Here is a 13229-nt window from a genome sequence, read left to right as displayed (position 1 = left end):
GTCCCATCCAATGAGACATTCTCACTGGTGCATCTGCACAGCCCTGACCTCCCCGCTGCCTCCCTGCCCCTTTATTGATACATGGCAGTGATGTCACTGCCAGGAGGCTATAGCTGCAGCTTTGCCAGATGAGCCCTTGGAGTTCTTCTAAGGTCCAGTTGGCATAAGGGCAGGACATAGGGAGGAGAGCCTCTAATAGACCTCAGCACCTGGGCAGTCCTTCAGCCAGCTACTTGCAAGGGGTATTCTATACTGAATCGAGTGCATGACTGGCCTTAAATAAATACAGTGGTACTAGTTCTTTTATTTAGTTATTAAAAAACCACCTCTTTTAATCTTCACATTTGCAAGGGGGGAAGTTCTGAATTATGGCACCTTGAAGGCTGTGGCAGACCACATCAACCAGAAACTATGCAACCATTTGTTTCATGCGGCGTGTGTGAGTCTTGCCCCTGTTAGAAACCAGTAAAATACTTATTCCTCATTATCAGTATGACTATAGCGTATGTGGAAATCATAGCACACACATTATTAGAAGGCAGAGCTCATAAGTCTGTGTATCAAATGTGATTATGGTGTGGGCAGGTGGAATGACTGCAGGGGTGTGCTCACTGGGCCAGTTTAACACATGAATGAACATTTGGAAAGACAAATGATCTTTTGGAATGGGCATGCTGATTCCATCAAAGGCCAGTACCTGGTGTTAGAGATTGAGAAAGCGGCGGAACAAAATAAAATAATACACATAGACCTCTTAATCCAACAGGACATTGATGTACACGGAAAGTCAGAATCCATTCTCTGGGCATTATGGCTATCTGCTGTGCTTTACAGTTCGGAATCTGATTGCATTGCTCTTCCAGTGCTGAGAATTTGATTCGCGTTCTCAGCCTCCACTGCAAATTCCATAGACTGACTGAAGCATACAGTGACCATTTCCCTCTGGTTGTTTCTCGACAACTGGAACACAGCTAGGCGTCGCACCTTCTTCCAGCGCTGTAAATCAAGGAGTTAATTGCCCCAAACTGCCAAAAATCCAAAGGCATGATCGGGTTTCATCAAAACCTTTGTTACATTAAACATCTCAGTCAGCTCTCATTATCCAGATTACGCAACCCTGTTTCTGGAGCTGATTGGCACAGGCTAGTGTTGCATCACTTTAATAACAGAAAAATAAAGTTGTACGGCAGACAAGACTCCCAGGGGCCATCTTAAATAACCGGCTAGTGCCAAAGCAAGATCCAGCCACCCAAACAGTGAATGTGAAGAAAACAACCACCAAGTAATGAATGGAGGATATTTTTAAACTGAGCCAGATATTCAGGACAAAGATGAAAAGCTGAGGAGATCTGCAATTTGGAAGCCCAACAGAGGCTGCTCCTAAGAGACTAGCCGAAAAGTAAGAACTATTGGGTTGTAGGTTGATAGGGCTTACAGGATGTTATAGTGATATCTGAATGCTTTTAAATTACTATATGAAGGAAGGAGCTGCTATTACTAAAACAGGGAGCAGAGAATAATTCTTCCCATTTTAGAGATGGGAAGGGAGCGACGGAAATGAATTAATCCAAGTGAAAATATCATTTGGATTAATACAATTTGTATAATCTTTTGTATAAAGGTCATTTAAATGAAAATGCTATATTGCTCTCGGGACCTCTCTACACACTTGTAGCCCTGCACTAGCATCTTTGGACCTACCTTGTTTTGGAGTGGAATCATTTCATTCCAGCCAGGGTTCCCCTGCAGAAGCAGATGGCAGGAGACACTGGTGGCTGGCAGTGTGGCAACATTGCCTTGACTTTATGTTTCCTACCCTGCTGCTGGGAAAGGGACAGCAAAGTGGACATGGTACATATGCTCTGGCAGAGTCAAACTGGTGCTCCTGCCAGCAGGAAGTGAAAGGAACCCTTCTACAGCAAGGGTGGCTAACCTGTGGCCCTCCAGATGTTGCTGGACTACAACTCCCATCACCCCTGACCATTGGCCATGCTGGCTGGGGCTGATGGGAGCTGGAGTCCAATGATGTCCAAAGGGCCTCATGTTAGCTGCCCTTTTTCTAAATCCATGGCTCCCTTATCCAGAGCTGCATCCTGGGAATTCTCCCTTCATCTACACAAAGACTTGGTATCCACTTTCCCCATAAACTTGTTCTAATTTTGCCACCCAGCCGCTCTCATTTCCCACTCTGCTTTGACAACTGTCTTGTATAAAGTTTAATTGCCTCTCCTGAAGCCAAGCGCAAGGAGTGGCCCTTGCTATCTTTAGGGCTGCAGTGTGTCATTTACTACAAAGCCCCAGAATTGTTACCTTTTTCTTTGTAGGCTCCAGACCAAGCTGTTTTACAAGGCAATAATTTGTGGTATCAAAAAATTGCTTCTACAAACCACATCCAGATGTCACATTCAACCAGTGAATGAAACTCTTTGCAATAATAATCCCTGTAGCTTTCACTTCTTTTTGGATGGCATCAAAAATGCTAAATTACACTTTCTTTGTTTTCATGTATATATCAGTAGCAGTTGTGCTAAACAACAGTCATATTTTTGTGTGATCTGTTAATACTCTGAATGACTTGTGCAGTCCAAAAAAACAAAACAAAAACCCCTTACATATGTGATAGGTTTCGTCATGGCCAACTTTCAGATTATTTTGTGTTATAGTTAATGCTCTGGTAACCTCCCGTTTACACTACTGAAAAGGCTTATGAATGGGGCTGCCTTTTAAAACAATCTGGAAAATGCATTTGGTCCAGAATAGGGCAGCAAGATGTTTAACTGGGACTGGGTGGTTTGACCACATTAGGCGTGTGCTTTGTCAGTTGCACAGACTCCCAGACCATTTGCAGACCCCATTTAAAGTGCTGGTTTTAACCTTTAAAGGCAGAAATGGCTTGGGGATCAAGTTACCTGCAAAACTGCCTTTTCCAATATGTATCTACGCAAACCTTAAGTTCGTCTTCGGAGGCCCTGCTTCAAGTGCCTCTGCCAAAAGAAGGGAAGCAGGGAATCACTAAATGTGGGGCCTTTTCTTTGGTGGCACCCCAGTTATGGAACAGCCTTCCCAGGGGGGCCCACCTGGCACTATCCTTGGGGTTTTTTTCCACGACAGGTGAAGCTTTTGCCATTCACGAGACCTTTCAAATAACTTCTGTAACCTGGGCTTCTCAGTTTTTATACTTGTGTTTTAACTTTGCTTTTGCAGTGAGTATTAATTTTTGGTTGTTGTTTTATGTACCTTATGATTTTATGTCTTCTTTTGTATTTTAATTAGGTTTTCTTTTACATACACACATAAACTTTTTTTGCAGATGGACCTGGCTAGACACGGATGTTCAGAGGAGGGGCACTATGCATATTACTGGGTTGCTAGCCCTCTTTGCTCATTACTTGTGTGAAGGTGGCACCCTCACAGAACTGGAGCTGCACAATTGGCTCTGCCACCAGCATCAGGCAATGACAGCAAATCTGAAACTGGGTGGATCGAATGAGCTTCTTGATCACAGAGTACTTTTCTACCCAGATTTGATGGCTTACTTTTCTTCTGACAGAGCTCCTAGGTTTTTTTTTATCTTCCCCACAACAGGCAGGCATTCATGACCCATCGTGCCCCAATTTTATGTTGGGAGACACTGGAGAATGAAGCTCCTTCTTCTTCAGCAAATCTGGTTTCTTTGCCATGGACCATGCTTGAAGATCAGAAGTGATAATGGAAACTAGTTTCGCTGTGCCTTGCATCATACAGCCATGCTCTTCTTTTTCCTTAACGGTTTAGACCTAAACTCTGCCTAATCCCACTGACTTTGATAGTTCGCATCTTTCCTGAGTTGCCACAAGCATTTACCAATTTCTGCAAAGCTTGTGCCAGATACACAGGGTTAACATTTCCACAAACAGCTGGTGCTAAGCTTATGGTTGCAAGTGCCAAATGTCTTTTGGAATCAGCCCAGGAGAAAACCAGCATTTAAGCAAAGACAATAAAAGTGGCTAGGCAAATTTTCAAGAGAGCCTCTGTACTTGGAGTTAACCAAACTTTTATGAATGTTTTACAAAGTATGTGATATAGTAGTTGTGCTTAGCTATGTGCTGAAACCTGCCCGCCAATCTTGCAAATGTTTTCTTCCCCTGCAAAAGAGGCTTCTGTTTTTCTATTTCACTCACCGTTCATCATTACATTTTCAGTGGGTGCAGGATGAGTATACATGATGGTTGCAAATTGGCCAAAGGCTGTGTCAAATTCCCACTGAACTGTTGTCAGGTGCCAAGCAGGCAGCCTCCCTGGGTTCCTTAGTTTATATAAACAGCCCGCTCAAGGACATTATGGGGTTTTCAGACAGCACAGGCACCCAGGAAGGCTGCAGTATGCAAACCGCTAGGGGGATGGTTTGCTGAATGAGAGAAATTTTTTTAGCCACCTTGAAAGGAACAACATAAAATCTCACCCATGAGAATTTCACTAATTCTTTTCTCCACTTTGATAATTTTTACATGCAATTTCTTTCTCATTAATTGATGGAGAATAGTAAATACACACACAGAGAGTCACACACACACACACACACACACACACACACACACACACAAAAGAAATGGTTAGCACAACAAAGATTGTTCTTAGCTAAGCCTTGCCTGCAGTGACTGGAGTGCAGATGTACCCTTAGAGGTACGGGGACTAACAGATGACAAGGCCAGAATAAAACAACTTTTCACTTTACACACGTTCTTTATATATTTTCAAACACTTTGAGAAATTAGAAAATATTTACACATATGACCCACCACATTGGCATTTATTCTTTTTCTTTACCCTGTGGTAGTTGTTACTGCTTTCCAGATTAATCTAAATGTAAAATGCAGCCTCCGACCTCGATCTCATAGTTTTCCACTTGGCTTTAGTGAATTTGCATTAGGCTCAGCTTAGGGGCAGGTGTGTAGCTACCCAGAAATAAATGGAACAGTTACCTTTGGTACAGCAACAAAGAGGTGAAATGTGCAGCGTGTCCAATCCCTGAATGAAGTAAGTATTTGGGGCATTTTTTTTTAGTCCATTATATGAAGTTGAATATTTGCAGATATAAAGGGCTGCAATATGAAGTGTGGAAAGGGAGGAAAAAAGGGCTAAACTATTAAGCACATGAGCTTCTTCAACTGCACGGTAATTTTGCTTCAGATGTAAAAGGCCGATTACTTCATGACAGCTGGCTTGTAAGTGTATTAAATGGACAGAGGCAAAGAGAGTGTCCTTCAAGATGAATTTCTTGTCATCTTTTCTTGTGGAAAGAGGTTTATCCCATCCCTTCAAAATCTGTAGGGTATCCTATTTTTTTTTAGTCTTAAAATATATATTTGGTTTTCTTTGAAGATGAATAAAAACTGGGATGCTATTATATTCAGTTCCTACTTTGCAGCATCCAGAAATTCCTTTGCTATTAATATGCTGGAGAAACAGATTTCTTTGATTTTTTTTCCGTTTAGAAGATCAAAAGCTGTCAGAAATTGTTTCAAAAGAAAAATAAATCTTTGAGAAGTTGGATTTGAAATAATGAGTCTCCTGCATGTTGCCTATACAGTGCGCAGAACAGTTTAATGATAGTTATAATTTTAGTGTCTTGCTACCAGCATCACTCACCTACACAAAACATTTCAACCATCTTCTTAGGCTCCCCTTACCTGTAAATATAATATCAGGAAATTGGATAGAAATTACATGGCAAGTATTATTTTAAAGTATGCATTAATAGTCGTTGTTTTTTAAATTGTATCTCAGATGCTGTTGTAAAAGCTGTGCGGAATTTTTCTTCCAAACATTGTCACGATGACTTAATTTTACTTTAGTTGGTATTATGAAAAATGTCTTTTTATTTCATCATTAACATCTGGCTGATAAGAAAAGCAGCAAGCTGAAAATGGAAATGTAAGCAATGTGTCCTTAGTGTTTTATTTCCCTCTGTGAAATGCATCTGGCCTGATCAATGCGTTTCAAAATCCTGAAGTCTATTTTCTGTGAAACACGACACACCACTAATTTTAGGTGACACGTTTTGATGAATAATAACGTCAAGTAACATGGTCAGGAGAGATCAGTTCATCATAGGTCATAACTGAAGAAAAGAAGGATAATGAATTTTGAATACTTAGCATCACACCCTGCATTTCCACGGCTTTTACAAGTTGTGTGTTTTTTAGTTTAGTTTTTTTTAAAAATGCCAGCCACAGATAAATTGAGGTTTAGAGGTGAGTGGAGCTTAGCACTTTGGGCACTGTCCTTAAGCTGTCCTTGCACTTCAGATGTGATCAGTCCCATCACCCATCCTATAAAGCTTTAAACATGGCACTGGCTGGATCTTGAAGAATGGATCTATCCCATTCTACATGGCTACCATTTGAATGCCATCCAAACAGAATGGGCCCAATCCTGGGAAAGCCCATGAGATCAAATGCATGTACAGCTATAACCTTACCATTACAATCTGGTGCAAACTCACTTGAGAAGCCACCCCATGGAACTCAAGAGGGATTTACGTGCGGGTGGCGCTGTGGGTTAAACTGCAGAGCCTAGGACTTGCCGATCAGAAGGGGTGAGCTCCTGTCTTTCGGTCCCAGCTCCTGCCAACCTAGCAGTTTGAAAGCACGTCAAAGTGCAAGTAGATAAATAGGTACCGCTCCGATGGGAAGGTAAACGGCGTTTCCGTGCGCTGCTCTGGTTCGCCAGAAGTGGCTTAGTCATGCTGGCCACATGACCCGGAAGCTGTACGCCGGCTCCCTCGGCCAATAAAGCGTGATGAGCGCCGCAACCCCAGAGCCAGTCATGACTGGACCTAATGGTCAGGGGTCCCTTTACCCTTTACCTTTAAGCATGCACAGGAGCAAGCTACACGTTTCATTCATTTCAGCAGGACTCACCACCAGTCTGTTGAAATGAGTTTCTGCTGAAAGGATTGCTTGGTGTATAAAAGAACCAAAAAAAAAAAAGGGGGGGCATGAGGAGCCTTAAAGTTACCCATCAGTGCCCAAATAACAGAATGAGCAAGCACCCAAGTCACCTGGTTACAGTTTTCCTCACTATGGATCATTATCCTGATCCTAAGCTTTGTTTGCTCCAAAGGAAGTCTCACTATGTTCAGTGGTGTTGCTGCATTAGTCCTGGTTCACTTTCCATAGTTGCATCTTGGGAAGCACACTCACCATACTGACCACCCCATTCATCCTGTTTACATCCCAGTAACTACTGCAAAAACAGGAAATGATGTAGAATGACGTCTAGGCAAAGGGATGCGTGTTTGTTATACTGCAAGTAACAGTCAAACATGTGTGTGTGTGTCTGTCTGTCTGTGTCTACGTGTGTGCGTGTGTGCTGAATTTCTTTTCATCCCAAATTTAAAACATTTAGTGCTTCATAAAGCAGCTGCTATTTAACTGCCAATAATGTTTAACATGAATTTGCACACCGCTACCTATCCTCGTACTGTATAATTTATAACACTAAGCCCTTTCAATACTCCAAAATGCCAGATAAACTTTTCTCATTTGCTCTTAATTTGGTCACGCAGGATAATACCAACATCTGAAGGCTCTTTAAACTGCTTTTTTCCCTCTTTAAAAAAAACTGCATTCCTGAAAGCATCACCAATGCTACCTCTGCTCCTTGTCATCTTCCATAATTATTTCCAATCCAAAGCAGTCCTTAATGCGCTTATTAATCTGGCATTCTCCTCAGTGTGAAGCACATTCAGCTCTATTAATTTTTAAAAACCCTTTTTATGGGGGACTGCAGATGCTTGGCTATTACTGAAAAGCTATTAGAAGTTAACACCTTTCTCTCCCCAGAGACTGGCAGCATCCAAATGCCTTCAAATGCCACCCTATTTTACATTATTAGCTGCTAAGACTAAGTTTTATATATATATATATATATATAGACACACACACACACACACACACACACACACACACTCTTCTGAACTGCTAATGCTATTATTAGCTAATGGCAGAATTCTGCATAGCATTTAGATACATATACTGGGTGCACAGAGACAGTCAGAGAGGGTTTGTTAGTTTTTTTAGTTTATCTGTTCCTGAACAATAATATTGCTGAACAATAATATTGTCTCTCCAGAGGTTTCCGCCATTTATGCTATATTTCCACAAGTAGAGATTCCTTAGGCCTCTACTTAATTCTTCATAGTTATCCTTTTCCTAATTCTGCTTTTAAAAATGTGCCCCTTAGTCAAGGATTTGTGGGTGCATCATAAAATCACATAATAGCTCATTTGCTAACAGCCCCATGCATAGGCCTAGGATTTTTTCTTTGTGTGGTACATGTGCACGAGACAATTTCCCTTTCCTTCTCCTGTCCCTTACATTGTCTGTGATGCTGTTTTGGAGGATCCCTCAGCCCTGGAGAGAAGCCCTTTGGGAGTGGGGCCCTATAGTTGAGATAAGAGGGACTGAAGACCTCCAGTATGCACGGAGAAGCATGTTTCTTTGGATCCTGGCCACAGAAATTAAGGAGAAATGAAAAGAAGACGAAAAAAGGTTGATGTTTTCAATTAGGTGAAGGGGGTTGCCCCCATTTGTAACTATGGCAACAGAGCAACCTATTTCTAATGGAAATGGATATACTTAACTGGCTGGCTAAGGCCATTATCTTTACAAAGCAACTGATTTGGTTGGTTTCCTCTTATAGTTTCTAGCTCACATCAACAAGATCACAGGTGTGGAAGGGAGCCACAGATATCATCCAGAATGACTCCACAAACCTATAACAACATGAATAGCATCATGTACAGTTTAGTCTAAAAATGACAAAGGGCAAACTCAACATTTATGGGAAGGTGGCCACTGACTTTAATGGACTTTGGATTGGAACTTTATTGAAGAACAATCTCAGATGAGTAATGGTTTCTCTTTTGAACCTACCTCACTGACTTATTCTTTGGCTAAATAAATGTAACAGGAGCTTTCAGGGAAAGGTCCACAATTCAGCACATGCTTTGAAGAGACAAAAGGCCTGTTATCCAGTCCCTGGTCTCCCTCAGAAGAGCATAAAAGAGGACTCTCATCTCAAGCTTTGGAGAATCACTGCTAGCCAACCCTGAGCTTGACAGACCAGTGGTCTAACTTCAGATGAGGCCTCTTCCTATGTATATTCAAAATGCAAATTTGATGCAAAATATATTTGAAAATCTGCTACAGAAATGAGCAACAATAAATCTTTGACGGTATGAAGAGACGGATAGTATGGAGTTTACAAGCATAAAATTAATCTCACCCTAATTATGCAGGACCACTGGGTGACCTTAAATCCCAATTTATAATATATATCACCATTTCAACCACCATTTATCATATGGACAAAATAATACTGAACCTATATGAACACTTAGGAAAAGTGAACATGTTGCTGCATTTGTTTTGTTGTTGTCGTCCATGGTTATGCTTATCCTGCAAGAGCTTCTATGTAAAATGGCCCAAGTATGATTTTCAGACAAGACTGACTCCATACCTCTTAGCTAGAAGTTAAGCTGTTCCACATGACATAAGCTTTTGAATTCATGACACTGTTTACACATGCATTGCCAAAAAGCTAAACACGCACAAACTTGCTTCTACTTGCATGCAGTTTTCCTCCCTCCCCAAAAATCATTTTAACTTTTCGTTATTCAAAACAATTTCTCTCTAAATTAAAAGAACAAAGTACTGCAACCAATAGACAAAAACAAAACAGCACTGTTTCTTTTGAGCCAAGGAACACCAGAGTACGACAGAACATATTTGTTGGGGCAAAGCCTCTCTGGTTTTGCTGAAGATACTGTGAGACAGTGGTGTGTGTCCATGTCATTGTGAGTTCATTGTGTCTCTCTGCCTGTGAATGGCATATGATGGTTTTCATCCACACAGTCCCTGACTGGTGGCACTAGTGCTGTTTCTGCTTGCTGAGTGCAGCAGAGCTGATGGATCACTCTTGCTTACCAAGAAAGGCAGGGGGAGTGAGGAGGCAGTGGGGAGGCTGGCATGGTACAAATGCCCTGTTCCTACCCCTTTCCTGTCTGATAAGCAACCGTGACACACCTGCTGGTAAGCTAGTATAGCAGCTCCCTGCTACCTTGTAAGCTGCTTTTATTTCCAGGGACCCGCTCCTGTCTCTGTGCCTGCTGCTGGGTTGTTGTTGTTGTTGTTGTTGTTGTTGTTGTTGTTTTGCACAATTTTTGTATTTCCTGATGCATTGCTACCCCTCCCCTCCTTGTCCAGGCTGAGCATGCATAGGATATTGAGCAATCATTGGAACTTAGGATGGCTCTGCCCATCTCCAGAGCCGACATTCATGTGACGTCTTCCCTTCCCCAGAAAACTGCAAAGATAGAGGCTGTTGTTGTCTCTTGAGCAAACAAAGAAACATAAAGTGACTTACTTGGGAAGGGATTTTTCTTATACAGATGGGCTGAGGCTTTGATTCCATTGAAGCATGCACATTCTCTTGAGGATTGGAACTTAAAAGCACGTAAAAAATATTAGAGAACATCATTTTTGAGCAAGCAGCAATGGTTGGGAATTGCATTTTCTTTCTTAAAAACAGCTTTATGTCTGGGCTACTCATCTCCGAATCGCACTGCTGTAGAGGAAATAGGGCAGTGTTCAATCGGAAGGATCAGCTGCTGTGCTGTTGGCTACTCTGTGGAGGGCTTTAAATCAAAATGCCACTTTGCACGTTAAGTTTAAAAGGGAAATGCACTTTCTGCTTCAATCCGGGCTGGTTTTCTAACTTTGGATATCTGTATAAATGATAGAAAGTGAGGAGCAACCCCTAAGCTGACATTTATTTAAGTAATACACCAGCAATTGTATTGAGGGTGGGGGGCATAAGTCGAAGACATGATTTGCAGGTTTAAGGTTCTAGATTCAATCCATAGCATCTTGGAATGATTGGGAATGATTGGGGAACCCCACTCTGGATCCCTGGAGAGCCACTGCAAGTTGGTGTAACTCAGTAGTGCTTACTTCTGAATAAGGATTGGCGAATCTGTCAATTTCAGTTCCTTTCAGCTTCTAGTTTTTTGAGTTTCCAGTTCAGTTCTCCACATTTATGCAACAGTGTGGGATTTTTCTTTAATGTAAGCAAGTCATTGTGAAAATTCACAAGCACAATTCTCCCACAATTCTCCCATTTTTGTAGGCAATTCTACCTAAGACACACAATTTTGCAAAACATTTTCACCTAATATAATGCATCCTTGTATGTTATTTTCACTGATATGTGTATTTATCTTCACCCTGTGTTCTACTTCATGCATTGTGTCCCTGTTACTTGGCCGGAGAACTATACCGCAAAATTCAGATAAGTGCAAATTTCAAACAGTGGCTGGGTTCCACTTGGTGTGTGTGTGTGTGTGTGTGTGTGTGTGTACACATATATATGAAATTGTAACTTAAGTAGGTTCACCTTTAAAAGCAAACTGAATCAAATTTCTGCCCCCTCCCTCCTTCTCAGTAGACATGTATAGGGTTACACTGCTAGGGGAATGATTGTGTTCAAACATAGTCTGGAATAATGGCAGCAGAATTTGCCCATTACGTTATATCTCAGAACCTTGTGGTGAAGCCAAAAGGTGGGAAAAAAATATAGGGCACTCTGACCTGGCTGTTTCAAAAGAAACTAAAGGCAACAGAGGAGCTTAAGTAATGCTAAAGTTTTGTTATCAAAGTAAAAGCCTGATCTCACATCTTTTGACCCAAACAACTCATTGATTAAGCAATTAATGTTATTGTGATCCCTTCGCACACCCCACCCCCTTTCCCATTATCTTTAATTGCCCCTTTCTTTAGAAAGCAGTGAAATCAGAGAGCAGAACAACTTGTTTGGAAACTTTTTAGCTTCTGCAATAAATAAAAACCTCTCCCTAACTGGGCCAATTCCCTTTCTATTAAACAAATATATTAATTGTCTAAAGAGAAGAATGACCCTTTCAAATGAAACATAATTAGGTAATTATGTAATTAGACTGTTTTCTAAAATGCACATTATGTGCTAAGTAGGCAAGACTTGCTTCTTGATTGGCATTCCAGCCTATCCTTCAATTATTCCATTGTTATAAATGTTCCTTTATAAAAAGGCTTTCCTATAGCCTTGTCCACACACACACACATATACACACACCAAACACTGCCAAATAGAGCCTTAGTGGATGGTAACACACCTGCTGTTTGGTCAAATTATCATGATTTTTTTGTGGTGTGGGTTTGCCCAGAAGTGGCTACTACTGTACCTCTGAAATGGGCAGGCCTTGGTATTGATCAGGGCAGTTCATTTGAGTTCTGTTGGGTTTCGCTGTCTGCGTACACATGTAGTAGGGTCATTTTGTCACAGTGCACTTTTGTAAGTAGCAGTTAGCAGTTGTATGCACCTTTGTGCAATAACGTCATCTAAAGTGTCAGCTACCATCCCTGTGGTCTGTACATGCAGATGGACGTGTTTTCAAACTAGTGTGCAAAAGTGTTCTCTATTCTCTTCCCCTCAGTTAGTGGTTCCACAGAAGTGTGCCTTTCAAAAGACAGGAGCTGGAAACTGGTGTGTTGCTATTCTGATATTCTTATAATATATAGCAGTATACGGAGGTGGCTAAATTACTGTACTGCTACCTATTTTGCCTGTTTCATTCACTGACAACAGGGTGAAGTGCAGTGGCACAGTCCTACAATGCTGGTATCCTGCTTTTGTATTTGTATCTTACTTTTCCACCCAGGAACTCAAGGTTGTGTATGTTTTCCTCCCCCCTTTTATACGTGCATCAGCCCTGTGAGGTAGGCTAGGCTGAGTTAATATGTGTTCATAGGACCAGATTGAACTAACGTGGTGTGCTAATGGAAACCAGCCCAAGGATTCCCATTGGTGCACCAGGACTTCTCCCCTCCTCTCCCTTCCACCCTCTAATCTGCTCTGGAGTGTTGGGAGAACCCCTCAGAACAGTGAGGGTGGATGAGGGGAAGGGAGATAGGTTCACCTGACATAATGGCACAACACTGACTTCCACCATCAAGCAGCAGTTCTTGTCAATAGATTGCGGAGGAGGAGGAGATGTAAGGGGTCCGATCCACACAGTGCCAGGAAGTGCAGTTGGCATCTTGGTGAGGTGGGGGGGTGGGGTGGGGAGATTTTTCTACTACAGGGTTCCTTTTTCTCCAGAACAGAAATTAAATTCCAATTTTATCATTAACCCCAACAAATCTGTGATG

The sequence above is a fragment of the Podarcis erhardii genome (genome assembly GCF_964252035.2).
Source record: "Podarcis erhardii genome assembly, chromosome: 5".
In the NCBI taxonomy this organism is placed as follows: Eukaryota; Metazoa; Chordata; class Lepidosauria; order Squamata; family Lacertidae; genus Podarcis; species Podarcis erhardii.
This window is presented reverse-complemented; position numbering follows the sequence as displayed.